The sequence below is a fragment of the Adiantum capillus-veneris genome, chromosome 21 (genome assembly GCF_014529385.1).
Source record: "Adiantum capillus-veneris isolate H3 chromosome 21, ASM1452938v2, whole genome shotgun sequence".
Lineage (NCBI taxonomy): Eukaryota > Viridiplantae > Streptophyta > Polypodiopsida > Polypodiales > Pteridaceae > Adiantum > Adiantum capillus-veneris.
The window spans coordinates 114,850,317-114,869,743 of record NC_140951.1 but is presented as its reverse complement, the minus strand read 5'-3'; the positions used below and the strand labels follow the sequence as shown (position 1 = coordinate 114,869,743).

At 43.0% G+C, this 19,427-nt stretch overlaps 1 protein-coding gene across 2 annotated transcripts in view; it reads right to left on the bottom strand.

Moving 5' to 3' along the window:
- Positions 1–19,427, bottom strand: part of LOC147431579 (uncharacterized) — a 105,151-nt gene that overhangs the window by 31,135 nt on the left and 54,589 nt on the right. The window lies entirely within an intron of this gene.

Here is a 19,427-nt window from a genome sequence, read left to right as displayed (position 1 = left end):
TTCTTAGGGTTTAGGCCCCTCGGCCACATCTGTAAGTTGGCTCCATTCTTTAGGCTTTGACACGTCAGCAGTTTGTTACACCGCTTGTAATGTTTGTAAGTGATCCAACGGGGCTCACTTCTCAGAGCATCTGGACGTAGAGTCTGAGAGCGAGCACCCGCGGGAGTTGTACTTTGCTCAACGATTGATATAAAAGAAATACCGAAAGGGGCGCCAGTCTTTGGGGCCAATCTCTCTTGGCACAGAATACGTCGGGCCGTGTCGACTCTAAAATTGCGAAGTGGTTGAAGTGAATCTCTCTTCTATCGTGACAAAATCTAGACTTGGGGTGTCCAAGTTTGTTACAACTGAACTGAAGGAGATTGGGAGCGCACGACACCAAGACAGGGAGTGGCGGAGTTCCACCCCAAGAGAGCATGTTAGGTGCAGCGGAATGAATGTTTTAACTTTGCTCAAGATGAGTGCTCCGAACCGTGCTCATGGTTCCTTTTACTTACGGAAGGGAGAGCCTTTCGTTCCTTTAGGGAGAGAGTGCAATGGACACAAACAAAGTGAATGGACATTGTAAATGAAGGTGCATGAGACTGAGAGATAGAGAGAGAAGAGAAATACGACACGAGACGTTGGAGAGGGGAATGGGAAACACACCCGACACACAAACAACTGCCCCTATATAGCTCAGGGTATTCACAGCATCCCTGTCCTCTCAAAAACACCTTCAAAAAAGACGATTCACACTAGCAGGGCCTCACCTGCGCTTCAACCAACGCACACACGCTTTGTACAATCCTCAGACAGCTACCACACCGATCTTGCCCGCTTCTCGCACTTCCACAATTCAACACCTCTCTCTCTTTCTCTCACACACACAGGGGGCCCGGGGGGCGCACACGCTCACACACACCAGCACCACATACCTTGGAGACGAGCAAAGAAGAAAGGGGGGAAAGGAGGGGAAAGACGACGCCAAAATCGCTAATGATAGCTTCTCCTTCAAACCAAAAACACATGTACAAGACTCATGTAGTCTGCTCTTGGCTGCACCATGGCCATCGCCGCTTCATGTAGAGGGGCACACACCTCCCTCGCCACTCGACTCCATCGGGCACATGCCTCGACTGGAACATCCTCTTGTGGCTTCACTTCGACAAAAGCCCCCTCTCTTTGCAGCCCTCGCTGGCCTCTTCTTTTGCAAATCCCTCGCTCTTTCGAGCCGCTTCACGGACCACACCTTGCGTACTGGCTTCGATCGTCGAGCGCACGCGCACGAAAAGCCTCTTCTCTTTCCCCTCTTCCTTCTCCCCAAGCCCAAGGAAAAAAAGAAAGCCCTCCTTTGTCGAAGAACGCTGCCTTTCTCTTTCTCTTTCTTCCCTCTCTTTTTCAAAGGCAAAAGAAAAAATTTCCTTTTTTGGCAGTGAAGCCAAGCGCCACTGCCCTCTCTTTCTAAGCCTTCACTTTGTTCTTTTTCCCCCCTCCTTATGAGTTAATTTGCTTCCCTTTTTCTTTCACTTCGATGTATTCCACCGTGCGGCGAGGAACTGTTGCGGAAAGGTGAGATCTGCGAGGTTCGGAACTTGTTCTACAAGTGCTAAAGGCTGAAAACTGAAAACACTGGTCCTATGGCTGATTCTGTCGCAATGATCTGCAAAAACGCTGAGGTTGATCTGCAAACCAAAACCGCTAGGGCTGAAAATTGACCTTGCGGGGAAATCTTCTAACGCTAGGAAATCTGTTGTGTTGTTGTGGGAATCTGCTAACGCTAGGGCTGATTTGCTGTCTACTGTCACCGGGAATCTGCAAGTGCAAAAACGTTGGCTGATCTGGTGCAAAAACGCTAGGCCTTCTGTTGAGAGAAAACGCCAGAATTGTCGCGGAGGTTGGTCTTGCTAAGAAGTTGCCTGTTGAGCAAGGTGCTCCTGCTGCCTCTTTTGCCAATTAGTGCTAGCCTAGGTTTGCTTATATACAAACTTACTCAATTTGCCCTACCTACTTTCCAATACAAGTCACTTAAAAATAATAAGTGAAAAATATCAAAAATAGATAAAATAGGCTAAATGCACTGGAAAATTCCCCTAAAGGATTTTGATGGATTCTGATGGGAATGCTTATGATCATGCTTAGGATATGCATCTACACTAAGTGTCTGGACATGCACGGTATACGAATAGACTCACAAAAGTGCCAGATCACTTCCTATTCTAGACTGACTTGATTGAACTGAACCCTGGTCATGCTGTAGCTTGTCCACGGACACATAGGGTTGGATGTGTCACGTGACATCCCCTCCTTTTCAAAGTGAGGTATTGATACCGAACTGTATGGCGTCGAGGGAGATCGCCAATAGCATCCGGGATCCTGGAAGGGACTCTTCGCCGGCCCGCTCTGATGCGTGGGTCGTGTGGTACTTCAACTTCATAAAGGTCTGCAACGCTTGCTTCTTTGGGCCATGCCGAAAGCGACACAAAGTCTTCTGTGGCTCCTTCGATGCTTCAACTTCGTCTAGAGTCATGCTTCTTTCTTCTTCAAGAATCTCCATGGCTGAAAATTCCTGAAACCACTTCCAACACAAAAACATGAACATACCCATTTCATGTAAAGTGAGTGGAAAAAATATTGTCTTCTCAAAAGACTGTGCATGCAATGTAGATGAACAAAGAGACGGAGTGCCAAACCGTTCACCACACACACGCAAACAATGAGATCGAATCTTTCTCTTATGATCTAAAGCAATCAATTGTGGCAATTCACAACGGAAATGCCCATGCTTGGTGCTCATACTTTCATGTGCTCTTTCTACAACTGTGTCATGCCAAGGTAGAGACATGGAATGTGATGTCACGTGACACATTCAACCCTATGTGTCCGTGGACAAGCTACAGCATGATCAGGGTTCAGTCAGTCTAGATTAGAAGTGATCTGGCACTTTTGTAAGTCTATTCGTAGACCGTGCATGTCCATACACTTAGTGTAGATGCATATCCTCTGGTTGCACACCGCATGATCATAAGCATTCCCATCAAAATCCTTCAGGGGAATTTTCCAGTGCATTTAGCCTATTTTACCTATTTTTGACATTTTTCACTAATTATTTTTTAATTGACTTTTGTTGGAAAGTAAGTAGGGCAATGTTGCTAAGTTTGTATATAAGCAAACTAGAGCTAGCACTATTTGGCAGAAGAGGCAATAGGAGCCAAGCTCAGCAGGCAACTTCTCAGCAAGACCAAGCCTTGGTGGTTTTCCCTCCAAGCAAAGCTTCATTCTCTAGCGTTTCCATCAAGCATCATAGCCTGGCGTTTTTGCCCCAGCACACCATCACCAAAAGACAACAGCAGTTAGCGTCTTTTCATCAGATCTCCCCACAGCATCCCACAGCTTCTAGCGTTTTTGAAGAAGCAAACAAGCTAGCGTTTCTGACATCAGCAGCCCTAGCGTTTTTAAAGATCTCTGCATTTGCAGATTTCAGCCTTCGCCGATTTTCAGCAATAGAAGAGTAGCAAATTCAGCCCATAAAGAAGTAGCAAATTCAGCCTGGAAAGACCTCAGTTTTCAGCCTTAAGAAACCTCAGTTTTCAGCCCTAAACCTGCAGAATTTCAGCGACAAAGACCTATAGAAACAGCCCCAAAAATCATCATTTTTGGACCCGCAGCAGATTTCAGCCCATAGCGTTTTTGGACAGCAGTAGAAAGATTGCAGATTTCAGCCCTTAGGTCGACTTCGTCGTCTTCGTCAACATAGCCTAGACTTGCATCAGTCACATGCATCCGCATGGTACCAGTTTGTGCAATCATAAGTAGACCACTCTCGTCGACGAGAGTGGGGCCTTCGGAGCAGGGTTTTACAACGTTTCTGGTGTCGTATCTCTCTTCTCTCTATATCTCTCAGTCTCATTCACTTGCACGCACAGTGTCCATTCACTTTGTTTGTGATCATAGCATTCTCTCACTAAGAACGGAAGGCTCTACCTTCCATAAGAACAAAAGGAACCTTGAGCACAGTTCGGAGAACTCATCTTGAGCAAAGCGCAAACATTCATTCCGTAGCACCTAACATTGGTATTAGAGCTTTGGCAGTGTTCTGTATCACTCAAGGAAAGAACCACAAGAATCACAAGAATTTTTTTTTGCTTATTGCGGTCGCACGAACCCAAGTTCGCATGGCGTGTCGATTCCTAATCGTGTTTTTGAAGAGTGACAAGAATCCCAAGAAAGAAGGGCTTGTCCAGCCTCCCCTTGTGCCTCTTTTCACTCGTTGAGAGCGGACCGTGCACTTAGCGGCCGGCCAATCGACGTGAGGTGGAAAAAAGCAACCAACCTTGGTGTGAGTGCGCCCGCGGAAAGGAGTAGGACTTGGGTGAAGAGAAGAATCTTCTCAAACACGGTTAGCAAGCGAAAGTAAACCTCAAGAACCTCAAGAACCCAAGTTCCTTGTGAACTTAAAGAACCCACAAGAACCACGACTTAAGTGGATAGTCATCACTCGAAGCCGAATGGATACTTCGCTTGGAGGTGATGCGCATGAGAGAGAGGCGAAGAAGAATTTTCCCCACCAGGAGGTTTTTCCGACCCTCCCCCTTCCCCATCCACGACAAAGATTGCACTAACTCCTATGGAGGAGTTGAAGCAGTTGTTTATGGAAAGAAAGCTAGAACGAGAAGAAAGAGAAGTAGACAGAAAGGCCTACGAAGAAGAAATGGCAGCCATAGATCGTGACTACGAAGAAAAAGTGACAGCCATAGAGCATCAGTGCGACTTGGAAGAAAAAAAAAGTCAAGCAAGATTTGATCGCGAGAACAAAGCACGAATGCAAGAGATGCTGTGACTCTTTTCTCAAGTTCAGGCACAGATGCAAGAGATTCGGGAAAAGAGACTCTCAGTCTCTTCTTCTCCAAAGCATGACACACAGGTTTTGCATGATGATTTGAATGACAATGATAAGCATGATGGTTTGGATGAAAATGATAAGCATGATGATTTGGATGATAATGATGAGCATGATGATTTCCATGATCAAGATGTGATTTCTCACAAGCATGATGATTTGCAGGATGAAGATGATGTGATTCTTCACAAGGATGATGCGTTAGTTAATGCTTTTTCTAGCGAAGCTAATCTCGTTGTATATTCGATCAATCACGAAGGATCGATCTTAGCTCTCGAGCCTAGGTCCAAAGAACCCTCACAGGAAGTATTATGTGTTCGCATGATTAGTACGCATGCATTGATCGAGTGTTTCAATTATGATCGTTTCCTGTATTTTAGTCAGCATCTTTATGTGATCTCTTTTCCTACGCATGACATATTGTACGTTGAGCACGTTTCACTCATGAATGAACACGAATGTATGCAGATTGTTCATGTAAAGCTGAAAAGTATGCATTCAAGGAAGTCACATTCCATGTCTCTTCCTTGGCATGATACAGTTGTAGAAAGAGCACATGAAAGTATGAGCACCAAGCATGGGCATTTCCGTTATGAATTGCCACAGTTGATTAAGTTAGATTAAAAGAGAAAGATTCAATCTCATTGTTTGCGTGTGTGCGGTGAACGGTTTGAACTCCGTCTCTTTGTTCATCTACATTGCATGCACAGTCTTTGAGGAAGACAAGATTTTTTCCACTCACTTTACATGGAATGGATATATTCATGTTTTTGTGTTGGAAATGGTTTTAGGAATTTTCAGCCATGGAGATTCTTGAAGAAGAAAGAAGCATGCCTCTCGACGAAGTTGAAGCATTCAAAGAACCACAGAAGACTTTGTGTCGCTTTCGGCGCGGCCCAGAGAAGCAAGCGTTGCAGACCTTTATGAAGTTCAAGTACCGCACGACCCACACATCAGAGAGGGCCGGCGAAGAGTCCCTTCCAAGATTCCGGATACTATTGGCGACCTCCCTCGACACCATACAATTCAGTACCAGTACCTCACTTTGAAAAGGAGGGGATGTCACGTCACACATCCACCCCTATGTGTCCGTGGACAAGCTACAGCATGGTCAGGGTTCAGTCAGTCTAGATTAGAAGTGATCTGGCACTTTTGTGAGTCTATTCGTAGACCGTGCATGTCTAGACACTTAGTGTAGATGCATACCCTCTGGTTGTACACAGCATGATCATAAGCATTCCCATCACAATCCTTCAGAGAAATTTTCCAGTGCATTTAGACTATTTTACCTATTTTTGACATTTTTCACTTATTATTTTTAAGTGACTTTTGTTGGAAAGTAGTGAGGCAAGCTTTTCCATGCATGGGAACCCCCCATATATTTTTTGCCCTTTTACCAAAAAATATTTCCTATTATATAAGTTACTTTTGATTTTTCTTCCTTTTTTCACAAACTTTTTAGCCTTTATTAAACAAATAAGACTTATGTTAATCAATCACGATGTAGCATAAATAAGTAAGCTTTTTTTGTTGATCTCTCTTTTGACCTTAAGCATTAAATATATATATATTCTAATCACATTATATATATTTAGTATTTTCTAATATATTTTTCATGTATATATATTATTCCATCCTACCAAATATTTTATTCACTAGTTTTCATTTTCAAACCTCAACCCCACTTTCAAATTTCAATAATACCTCCGGGTCTATTTTTCACTTCCACCGGGTCTAAAGGGAAGAAAATTAGGGATGGCCTGTGTCACCGTTACACGAGAAAACTGGGGTCCACCACAAAAATCATAGCTCCGCGTCTATAACTCCAAAAATTCTGAAAAAATTTGAGCTAAAAGTTGAGATCATGAGCTACAACTTTCATGTTGAACACTTCTTCAGATTCGGGATTCTTTTCTATGCAAAAAATTCAGCCAAATAATGTATTTGTGGCTGTAAAGGTCTTTGGTGGTCCCCTTTGAGTGGACTTCTCTCTTGCCTTCAAGTGTAAGCTTCTTCATATGTATGAAAACATGACCTAGAGTGTTGAAAAGATTGGCAATCATCTAGATGGAGATATTATTGAAATTTGAAAGTGGGTTGAGGTTTGAAAATGAAAACTAGTGAATAAAATATTTGGTAGGGTGGAATAATATATATACATGAAAAATATATTAGAAAATACTAAATATATATAATGTGATTTAGAATATATATATATATATATATATATTTAATGCTTAAGGTCAAAAGAGAGATCAACAAAGAAAGCTTACTTATTTATGCAACATCGTGATTGATTAGCATAAGCCTTATTTATTTAATAAAGGCTAAAACGTTATGAAAAAGGGAAGAAAAATCAAAAGTAACTTATATAATAGGAAATATTTTTTAGTAAAAGAGCAAAAAATATATAGGGGGTTCCCATGCATGGAAAAGCTTACCTCATTAGTCCTTCCCCCCTCTAGCTCTGTACTTGATTCTTCTTCAATTGAGGTGGAGGAGTCTCTCTCCTCAGGGATTTCCATCATAGATGCTTGATCAAACCTCAAAAAGTACTGCTTCAACCTCCATCCATTGACACGTATTTTGTGAAGCCTACCATCTGCACCCATCAATCAGTAACTACCATTGACGTAACGCTTTCTAATGACAAATGGCTCCTCCCATCTGGGTGAAAACATTTTTTCCTTGCTAGTGTCAAACCTGTTATTATACCATAGGACCAACATACCTTTCTTGAGACCTTTTGCCCTAAGTCCCTTGTTGAAGGTAAGTCGACGTTGCTATGCCTGTGCTGCATAATAGTTGATAGCATCTTCTCTGTCTAGTTAAAGCCTCTCCAGATCAAGAATGTGGTTGTGGAGATGAGCATTAGGATGTTCCACCTACCCAGCTAGCACCCTGAAACTAGCCAATTATACTTCAATGGGTAAAATGGCTTTCTTACCATACACCAAGTGATATGGCGTCAACCCAAGAGATGTGCGAAACGAAGTGCGATAAGCCCAAAGTGCAGCCATAAGATGCTTACCCCAATCACTTTTGTGATTGTTTACATGTTTAGTGATGATTTTGCAAATCATACCATTTACCTTTTCCACCAAACCATTGAATTGTGGGTAGTAGAGAGTTGAATGTCGTCGTGAGATACCCAGCTTCTCCATCAGCTCTCCTCCAAGGTCTCCTCTAAAACCTGCTCTCCTGTCAGAAACTATTTCAAGAGGAGTACCAAAACGGCAACAAATGTTTTCAAATACGACCTTATCCACTTTCTTAGCTGTAATCCGGGTGGTTGCAACTGCTTCAGCCCACCTGGTAATGTAGTCCATACCCATGATGATATACGATTTACCTGATTGGTTCCTTGGCAAAGGCCCAATAGCATCAATTCCCCATTTCTCAAATGGTCCATATGAGATTATAGGAGTCTGTGGCTCATATGTGAGCCTCCTATCGCTTGCCTTTTGACATTCCTTGCATGTTTTACACCAATGATGCACATCCCTATGTAGACTAGGGCATACAAACCCGGCTTGTAGACTCTTTCTACTAGTGCTGTCAAGTACAAAGTGTGCTCGGCAAACACCATCATGGGAACTTGAAATGATTTCAGTGATCTCTCTAGAGAGAGGTACACGCTTAAGAATTTGATCCTTACCCTTGCAGTAGAGGTCGCCATTGATAAGGCGGTATTTTGTTGCCTTGCGCACAAGCCACTGCTTTTGGCCCTTGGTAAGATCTTTAGAACACTCTCCTGTGTCCAAGAAACTCATGATGTCAAGCATAGCATCGCTACCTTGGAAGAGAGGCAGCTTCAACTTGATAGCACCCACCACTGAAACATCTTGCAGCTTCTCTCTCGCTAGACCATCTGCTTCTTGATTTTCTGCTCGAGGGACACGATGTAATTGTACAACTTGAAATTTCCCTAAAAGTTTCTTAACTTTGCGCAAATGGCCTAGCAAGCTATGATTTTTACAAGCCCAAGTTCCTTGTATTTGTTTTAGTAAAAGCCCAAGTTCCTTGTATTTGTTTTAGTAACCGTTGAATGCCTCGTGTCACACACCACTCTAACCCAAGAGTTAAGGCTGCATATTCTGCCTCATTGTTAGAGTGAGAATCCAAGAGATTTCCAATGGAGAAAACCTTATCCCCTTGCTCGTTGAAGATGACAATGCCTGCTGCAGCTTTGTCCACTTTCCTCTTGTAAGCTCCATCAAAGAAAAGAGAGTGAGGCTCCTCTACCTTAGGGACTTCCAGCACAGGTGTAATCTCTTTATCATTTGGCTTTCTCTTTAGCTTCTTTTTATAATGGCGATGAGTGAGAAGAGCTCCTAGACTGGCTCTTGTGGAGTTCTCCACTTGCATTGTGTAGTCAAACTCTTACAGCCTTGTGAGCCATTTGGAAATCCTAGAAGAAACATCCATGTGCTGCATTACATAAGGAAATACATCTTCCATTGTTACGATTATGAATAGTCTAGACAATAAATAAGAGCGAAATTTGGTCGTAGCAAACATTAATGCAAGCACCATGTGCTCCGCTGCCGTGTATCCCTTTTCTGATGGAGTAATCATTCGACTAGAGAAGTAGATAGGACGCATGAAAGAAATTTGAGGATCCTTTTGCATCAATACAGCCCCAAGTGTGTCATTGCCCACACTAGGGTTTACATAAAATGGCTCGTCCCACTTTGGAGGTGCTATGGTGGGGAGTGAAATTAGAATTTGTTTTACCTCATTGAATTGTTGTTCATTTTCTTCACTCCCAAGTGAAGATCTCTTGATGGGTAACTTGTTGCAAAGGGAGAACCACTTGGGAGAGCAAGTAAATGAACCTACTCAAATACCTCACCTTTTGAAGAAAAGAGACCAATTGCTTTGTTGTGGTGGCAGAGGTCAAAGCCACCAAGGCTTGAACCTTGCTTGGGTCAGCTTCAATGCCTTTGGCCGAGATCACATGGCCAAGAAGAGTAACCTTGTTTTCACCAATGTGACATTTCTCCACATTGAGTTGACAACCCAAAGCTTGTAGCCTAGCTAGACCTTCATAAACTTTCTCCAAACGAAGAGAGCGAGAGCTATAGATACAAAAGTCATCAATAAAAACACGGATTGATTTTCCAAAGAATGGCTGAAAAACAAATGTCACATATCGCTGAAAAGTGGCTGGAGCATTACTGAGATCAAAAGGCATAACTCTGTAAGCAAAACATCCCCATGGTGTGATGAAGGTTTATCTTCTTTTTATCTTCTTCAGCGATGCTAATTTGGAGGTAGCCCGAGTAGCCATCACATACCGTGTAGCGCTCATGTCGTGCTACCTCATTGAGAATTTCGTCTTGAAAAGGAAGAGGAAAATGGTCCCTCTTTGTGGCTGCATTAAGAGGCTTATAATCAACACAAACCCTCCACTTACCATTCTTCTTTGGTGTGACTACCACTGGAGAAACCCACTCTGAGTCTTCAACAGGATAGATAAAACCGGCTTCTAGCAATTTCCTCACCTCTTTGAGTAGGGCGTCTTGTTGAATTACTCCTAGCCGCCTGAGCTTCTGCACTGCAGGTTTACTTCCCTCCTTAGAGCTTAATGTGATGTTGAACTACTGTGTTGCTAGTGATTTTATCATATTCATCAATGAACAATGTGGTAAAATTACTTAGCATGAAAACATGATCTTCAGGCTCCTTCCCACACAACTCACTAGAGAGCATTTGATGTAGCTTACTTGCTTCTACCAGAGGTTGTATACCTGGTGTCTCCCCTTGGTTTGATGATGAGGCATCATGTTGATCCATCTTCTTAGGGTCCTTGAGAATGATCCCCATCACCTCAATGCTAGTGTGACTTTCTTCACTCACTGTTGACTCCTCCTCTGAAGTGATTAAAGAGTCACCACTAGAAAACTCATCCTCGGAGGTTTCTAGATCCATGTCGCGTTGTTGACCTATCTTCATGTCGTAAAGTATTGGCCTCCCTTTTGCATCCTTCATCTGGATTATGCCGGTGTCCGACTCCTGCTTAGCTCTCATAGCCATAAGCCAAGGCCTCCCTAGAATATTAGGGTAGCCCTCCCCTTTGTGTGGCATGACAAAGATGTCCCAATCTACCTCGATGTTGAATGCCTTTATCCTAACAACATTTATAACACCAACACATTAAACTTTTACATTATTTGCCATTTTGGCTCGGCATGGTGTCGGCCGACTCACCTCTAAACCCAAATGGTGCATCATTTTTTCACTCATGACGCATATTTGTGCGCCACCATCGATGTAGATATTGAAGATGTGTTGCCCTTTGATGTGATCATCCATCACTGGTAGTATGTCATCTAGATTGCTCCTAGAGATAGCCCCAGCTATCTTTGGCTTTGGTCATATAGTCCTAACCATCGTTGTCCATTGTCTCCTCACCCTAGGTGCTAGGTGGAGTAACTGGGACCATGTGATTTTTGGGCCCTGCATAGAAACATCTTGAACCAAATCATATGGTTTAGAACATTCACCCAAAGAGAAATCTACAATGTCAATTTTACGTCGTGACTTGGAGGGCTTTTTGCTAGACTTCCCTTTAGTCTTCATCTTTTCTTTCTTTTGGGAAGATTCACCGTGTCTAGCACGCTTTATTTCCATAGAATCTACTCCTTTAAACTTGGTCTTACCTTTTGTCACTCCCTTGATATCCTCCTCCACTTTCTCGTTTCCCTTACCTTCAACACTGATGACGCTTACTGTTTGATTTCCAACTGGTGGTGGGGGTAAGGGTGGAATGAGAGATTGTGGTGGTGGTGGATGTGGTTGAATGGATGGTTGTAGGATTTGCACGGGTGGTGCTTGTTGCAGTGCCCTCGGTGGTGGTGGTCCTACGCTCGGTGGTGAAACTTGGTTTTGTCTGGCTCCTCTATTGAAATTCTGCCTCCTTGGGTGTGGACAGTAGTACATGCCATGACCATCCTCCCCACAATTGTAGCAGTGGTATTCTTGGTTGTCCCCTCCCTTGCCCTTGGTTACGATTGTGTGCATACCCTTATTGTATCAAATGGACTGAGAGATTCTCAACTTGATTGGTGATTCGGATGAGCAGATCTTGCTGATCTTCAATTGGTTCTTGTGGTTGAATCCTCTGTGCGACTGTTGTAGGTGATGCTAGAGGTGGTCGGGTCCTAACGGCTTCCTCTTCATCGACATTCCTGGCTTGTAGGCGCAACTTCTTGTCTTTAAGGCAGGCCACTTCAACTGCTAGCTCATACGTAGCAGAAAACCTTCCCTTCACCTTCTCTTTAAGAGTTGGCCATAACCCAGCCACAAACCGATCCTTCTTTAGGAAATCAGATGCCCCCTCATCCTCTCTTATCAAAGAAGCCCATCGCCCCCATAAATCTACAAACTTTGACTCATATGATGCGTACTCTAGCATACTGCCCTGCTTCAATTCTGTCAACAATTACCATAGCTTCTTTGATGTTGTGCCCTATCCAAAACGCTTGACAAAGGCTGCTCTTAATAAGTCCCATCGTTACTTGGTTGCTTGTGACAAGGCATTGTACCATGATCTTGCCTCCACCTTCATTAGAAGTGGGAAGATGCGCAAGCGCGAAGCATCATCATCTCTCGCAGAGAGAACACATGCTATTTCCAAGATGTCTAGAAAGTCTGCAGCATCCTCACCCACCTTACCAGTAAAGGTTGGAAATGCTACACTTGCCATTATGAGAGTGAGAAAATTAACTCGACTTAGAAATCCTTTTTTTTTTTTAATAAATAGAGAATCAATACATGGGTGCTCGGTAGATGGAAAACATACTATACAAAGATAAAAATAACTACATCACAAGATACTTCATGATTAATCATAGGGAGGATAAAGAGTAAAGAAGAGATGTTTATCTCTTGCAGTCGTTCTCTACCAAACATGGTTGTAATGATCTGCTAATAAAACATCTTGCGGTCCAAGATTACTTTGATTGATTGAATTCGTTGTGGTGCATAAGTTTGGTTCCTTGCAAAAGGTAGATGTGTTGGGTCCATCACATGATAATTCGGAAAGGCTCTCTCCTTTGTGGTGGAAGGTTATAGTCAAAGGTGTAGAGCTCTTGGTAGTCAAGGTCAAATTTTTAGTACCACAGGACAAGGTTCTCTTCGTCTTCTAGCTCTAGAACTGCCCCTCTAGCAAGCTCTTGGAAAAGCTTGAACTCTCTCTCTTTCAGCAACTTCACTTTCTTGCAAGATAGAGTGTCATCTAGTGTATACACAGGTGTGATGAGGTAGGTGGGTGAGTCTTACCACTTGTATTAATCCAAGTTGGATGGATACATAGCAAGCTCTAACGTCGTCATCATAGCCTTGATTCACAAGCAACACTCCTTGAAGGTGGAGGGTCTTGTCTTTCCGCCAAGCAAACCCTGTGTCAAAGACCTTGTCGATGACAAGCTCCGCCTTTTCACTCGGTAGACGACGTAGAATCTATGCTGCTGTTCCTAGTTCTTGGCTCATGAGATGAGAGTGAGGTATAGAAAGACTTTGGAAGATTTACCTTTTTGTTTTGGAGACGAAGTGATTGTCGGCGCTGGAAAACACTTGAATCTTTTGATGCAAGGGAGTGGGAGGGACCACGCGTTCGTAGTAGCTTCCTCAAGTTGTGAAGGCTTGTTGTGGGCGTAGGTGGAATAAGTGGCAAAGATGGGGACGTAGATGTAGAGAAGCCTAGTGCTACTTGAAAGCCTACCGATGTGAGAACGCCTGTGCGGATGTCGAGGGAGAAAATCATGGCCTTTTCTTCACTTTGGGTTGCACTCATGTCGAAGGTGCGGCTTTTGGCTACAATGTGAGCATGATGCGACTGGTGCCTTGATTTTACGCTTGCGGGGATGATGAGAAATGTAAACAATTTGAGTAGGGAAAGAGGGTCTTACCACCTCTGCTATGCTAACAATAGAACACCCTGGCAAGAGTGTCTTGATGACTTGCGTCAAACCTTCTTGAAGCTCCTTATCTTCAGTGGTCCAATTAGAGAATTCAAGAAGCCACTCGTCCATGGAGAGAAGTAAACATGTCATCTTTGTAAACTGAAGATTTCAAGAGCCCTCCTCCGTGGGGGCATCAAATAAGAGGCGAACGTGAAAAACAGACCCGGTGGCCTCTACACCAAGACTATGCACAATGGCCTCATCATGGGAGGTACACAATAGGGGCACCACCTAGGAAGATATGCGGCTAGGACGCATACATATACACAATGAAAAATGCCATGGAAAACAATTTCAAGATCCACGCCCAAATGTGGAATAGAGTGGTCGGAGAATAAGGTGAGAGGAGTGGTGAGTGAGTGAGAATGGGCTTGCTACTCGTGCATGTAGTAAGGGAGATAATGAGGTCAGGGAAACATGCAAGTATACTCACTTCTCATACAAGAGATGGCGAATCCGCACACCTCAAGATGCAAATAGCAAGATAATAGAAATATGAGAGGTAGAGAGAGTGCCTGTGTATGATAGCGAATCCGCACAACTTAACATAAGCAAAAAAAAAAAAACGCAAGGAACAAGCATATACCATACTCACAATGAAATGTATCCAAAGCGACACAAGGTATAGCACCAAGATGGAGTGTGCTGATTGCTTGAAAAAGATGAATACAATAGGTAGCGTATGGAAATAAGATGAGAAAAGAACAAGATCGTAAGAGGCATAATGGAGAGATAAGAGTTGATGGCGAGAAATATCATGAGTGTGTCTACGCTTCTTCTTCTTGAAATTGTGCCTTTAATCCTTAATAACAAGTGCTGTGGAGGTATGGTGCTCATTTTTTGTGCATGGTGATGTGATGGTGTTGTGATTATGTAATAAGGTTTCATGCTACAAGCATGTAGCACAGGGGTGTGTATCGATAGGTGTGTGTGTGTGTGTGCATCTCCTCCCCCCCTCGTAAGCTCTCATGGCCTCCTTATATAGGGAAGGATTTAGCAATATTTCTAATTGAGGTGAGTGTCCCACTCTGGTCACTAGGAAAATCGGGTGCATGTGACTGTGGCTCCCATCTTGTCTCCTCATTATTTAAAATACCAGAGTCAATAGAGAGAGAAGAAGGGAGAATGTGGGTAGGATGTAGAGGATAGGAGATATTTACAATAGTCTAACTTTGGCTAAACATAAGCTTATTAGGGAGAGAAGAGAGAGGTAAGAAATTTACAAGAGACGTTGTCGAAGGTGAATAGTTGTTGATGCGAATGAATCCTCCAAAAATGGTTATAGAATCACATTAAAAGAGCTTTCTCTCTTGTAAACATGCTTGAAGACTTGTAGAACCATAGCCATTCTATAGAGAAGAAAACTGGGGATGGCCTGTGTCACCATTACACGAGAAAACTGGGGTCCACCACAAAAATCATAGCTCCACGTTCATAACACTAAAAATTCTGAAAAAATTTGAGGTAAGAGTTGAGCTCACGAGCTACAACTTTCATGTTGAACACTTCTTCAGATTCGAGATTCTTCTCTATGCAAAAGATTCAGTCAAATAATGTATTAAAAAGAATCCCGAATCTGAAGAAGTGTTCAACATGAAAGTTGTAGCTCGTGAGCTCAACTTTTAGCTCAAATTTTTTCAGAATTTTTGGTGTTATGAACGCGGAGCTATGATTTTTGTGGTGGACCCCAGTTTTCTTGTGTAATGGTGACCCAGGGTATTCCTAGTTTTCTTCTCTATAGAATGGCTATGATTCTACAAGTCTTCAAGCATGATTACAAGAGATAAAGCTCTTTTAATGAGGTCTTGGCAAGTTTAAAGTAATTCTATCACCATTTTTGGAAGATCCATCCTCATCAACAACTATCCACCTTCGACAAGCTCTCTTGTAAATTTCTTACCTCTCAATTCTCTCCCTAATAAGATTATCTCTGGCCAAAGCTAGACTATTGTAAATATCTCCTTTCCTCTACATCCTACCTACATTCTCCCTTCTTCTCTCTCTCTATTGACTCTCGTATTTTAAATAATGAGGAGACAAGATGGGAGCCACAGTCACATGCACCCCATTTTCCTAGTCACCAGAGTAGGACACTCACCTCATTTAGAAATATTGCTAAATCCTTCCCTCCTTCCCTATATTAAGAGGCCATAAGCGCTCACTAGAGGGGAAGATGCACACACACACACACACCTCTATCGATACACACCCTTGTGCTACATGCTTATAGCATGAACCCTAATCACATAATCACAACACCATCACCATCACCATCACCATGCACAAAAAATCAGCACCATACCTCCACACCACTTGTAATTAAGGGTTGAAGGCACAATTTCAAGAAGAAGAAAGATAGACACACTCATGATATTTCTCGTCATCAACTCCCATCTCTCCATAATGCCTCCTACGATCTTGTTCTTTTCTCATCTTCTTACCATCAATACCTATTGTATTCATCTTTTGCAAACAATCAACACACTCCATCTTGGTGTCATACCTTGTGTCGCTTTGGATACATTTCATTGTAAGTATGGTATATGCTTATTCCTTCTCATTATTTTTATTTTTTGTTTATGTTAAGTTGTGCGGATTCGCCACCATACACACACTCTCTGTCCCTCTCATATTTCTATCATCTTGCTACTTGCATCTTGAGGTGTACGGAATCACCACCTCTTGTATGAGAAGTGAGCGTACTTGTATGTTTTCCTGACCTCATTATCTTTCTTACTACATGCACGAGTAGCAAACCCATTCTCACTCACTCACCACTCCCCTCACCTTATTCTCCGACCACCCCATTCCACATTTGGGCGTGGATCTTGAAATTGTTTTCCATGGCATTTTTCATTGTGTATATGTATGCGTCCTAGCCGCATATCTTCCTAGGTGGTGCCCCTATTGTGTACCTCCCATGATGAGGCCATTGTGCATAGTCTTGGTGTAAAGGCCACCGAGTCTGTTTTTCACGTCCGTCTCTTATTTGATGCCCCCACGGAGGAGGGCTCTTGAAACCTTCAGTTTACAAAGCTGACATGTTTACTTCTCTTGATGCACGAGTGCCTTCTTGAATTCTCTAATAGGACCACTAAAGATAAGGAGCTTCAAGAAGGTTTGACGCAAGTCATCAAGACACTCTTGCCAGGGTGTTCTATTGTTAGCATAGCAGAGGTGGTAAGACCCTCTTTCCCTACTCAAATTGTTTACATTTCTCATCATCCCCGCAAGCGTAAAATCAAGGCACCAGCCGCATCATGCTCACATTGTAGCCAAAAACCACACCTTCGACATGAGTGCAACCCAAAGTGAAGAAAAGGCCATGATTTTCTCCCTCGACATCCGCACAGGCGTTCTCACATCGGTAGGCTTTCAAGTAGCACTAGGCTTCTCTACATCTACGTCCTCATCTTTGCCACTTATTCCACCTACGCCCACAACAAGCCTTCACAACTTGAGGAAGCTACTACGAACGCGTGGTCTCTCCCACTCTCTTGCACCAAAAGATTCAAGGGTTTTCCAGCGCCGACAATCACTTCGTCTCCAAAACATAAAGGTAAATCTTCCAAAGTCTTTCTATACCTCACTCTCATCTCATGAGCCAAGAACTAGGAACAGCAGCATAGATTCTACGTCGTCTACCGAGTGAAAAGGCGGAGCTTGTCATCGACAAGGTCTTTGACACAGGGTTTGCTTGGCGGAAAGACAAGACCCTCCACCTTCAAGGAGTGTTGCTTGTGAATCAAGGCTATGATGACGACGTTAGAGCTTGCTATGTATCCATCCAACTTGGATTAATACAAGTGGTAAGACTCACCCACCTACCTCATCACACCTGTGTATACACTAGATGACACTCTATCTTGCAAGAAAGTGAAGTTGCTGAAAGAGAGAGTTCAAGCTTTTCCAAGAGCTTGCTAGAGGGGCAGTTCTAGAGCTAGAAGACGAAGAGAACCTTGTCCTGTGGTACTAAAAATTTGACCTTGACTACCAAGAGCTCTACACCTTTGACTATAACCTTCCACCACAAAGGAGAGAGCCTTTCCGAATTATCATGTGATGGACCCAACACATCTACCTTTTGCAAGGAACCAAACTTATGCACCACAACGAATTCAATCAATCAAAGTAATCTTGGACCGCAAGATGTTTTATCAGCAGATCATTACAACCATGTTTGGTAGAGAACGACTGCAAGAGATAAACATCTCTTCTTTACTCTTTATCCTCCCTATGATTAATCATGAAGTATCTTTTGATGTAGTTATTTTCATCCTTGTATAGTATGTTTTCCATATACCGAGCACCCATGTATTGAATCTCTATTTATAAAAAAAGGGGGATTTCTAAGTCGAGTTAATTTTGTCACTCTCACAATGACAAGTGTAGCATTTCCAACCTTTACTGGTAAGGTGGGTGAGAATGCTACAGACTTTCTATACAACTTAGAAATAGCATGTGTCATCTCTGCGAGATGATGATGCTTCGCGCTTACGCATCTTCTCACTTCTAATGAAGATGGAGGCAAGATCATGGTATAATGCCTTCGCACAAGCAACCAAGGAACGGTGGGACTTATTAAGAGCAGCCTTTGTCAAGCGTTTTGGATAGGGCACAACATCAAAGAAGCTATGGCAATTATTGACAGAATTGAAGCAGGGAGGTATACTAGAGTACGCATCATATGAGTCAAAGTTTGTAGATTTATGGGGGAGATGGGTTGCATCGCTAAGAAAGGATGAGGGGGCACCTGATTTCCTAAAGAAGGATCAGTTTGAGGCTGGGTTATGGCCAACTCTTAAAGAGAAGGTGAAGAGAAGGTTTCCTGCTACGTATGAGCTAGCAGTTGAAGTGGCTCGTCTTAAAGACAAGAAGTTGCGTCTACAAGCCAAGAATATCGATGAAGAGGAAGCCGTTAGGACCCGACCACCTCTAGCACCATCTACAGCAGCCGCCCAGAGGATTCAACCACAAGAACCAATTCAAGATCAGCAAGACCTGCTCCACTGAATCACCAATCAACTTGAGAATCTCTCAGTCCATTTGATACAACAAGTGCATGCACACAATCGCAACCAAGGGCAAGGGAGAGGACAACGAAGGCAAAACCAATAATACCACTGCTACAATTGTGGGGAGGATGGTCATGGCATGTACTACTGTCCACACCGAAGGAAGCAGAATTTCAACAGAAGAGCCAGACAAAACCAGGTTTCACCACGGAGAGTAAGACCACCACCACCGAGAGCACCACAACAAGCACCACCGGTGCAAATCCTACAACCACCCATTGAACCACATCTACCACCACCACAACCTCTCATTCCACCCTTACCGCCACCACCAGTTGGCAATCAAACAATAAGCGTCATCAGTATTGAAGGTAAGGGAAAATAGAAAGTGGAGGAGGATATCAAGGGAGTGCCAAAAGGTAAGACCAAGTTTAAAGAAGTAGATGCCATGGGGGTAAAGCGTGCTAGGTATGGTGAATCTTCCCAAAAAAAAGAAAAAATGAAAATTAAAGGGAAATCTAACAAAAAGCCGTCCAAGTCATGACGTAAAATTAACATTGTAGA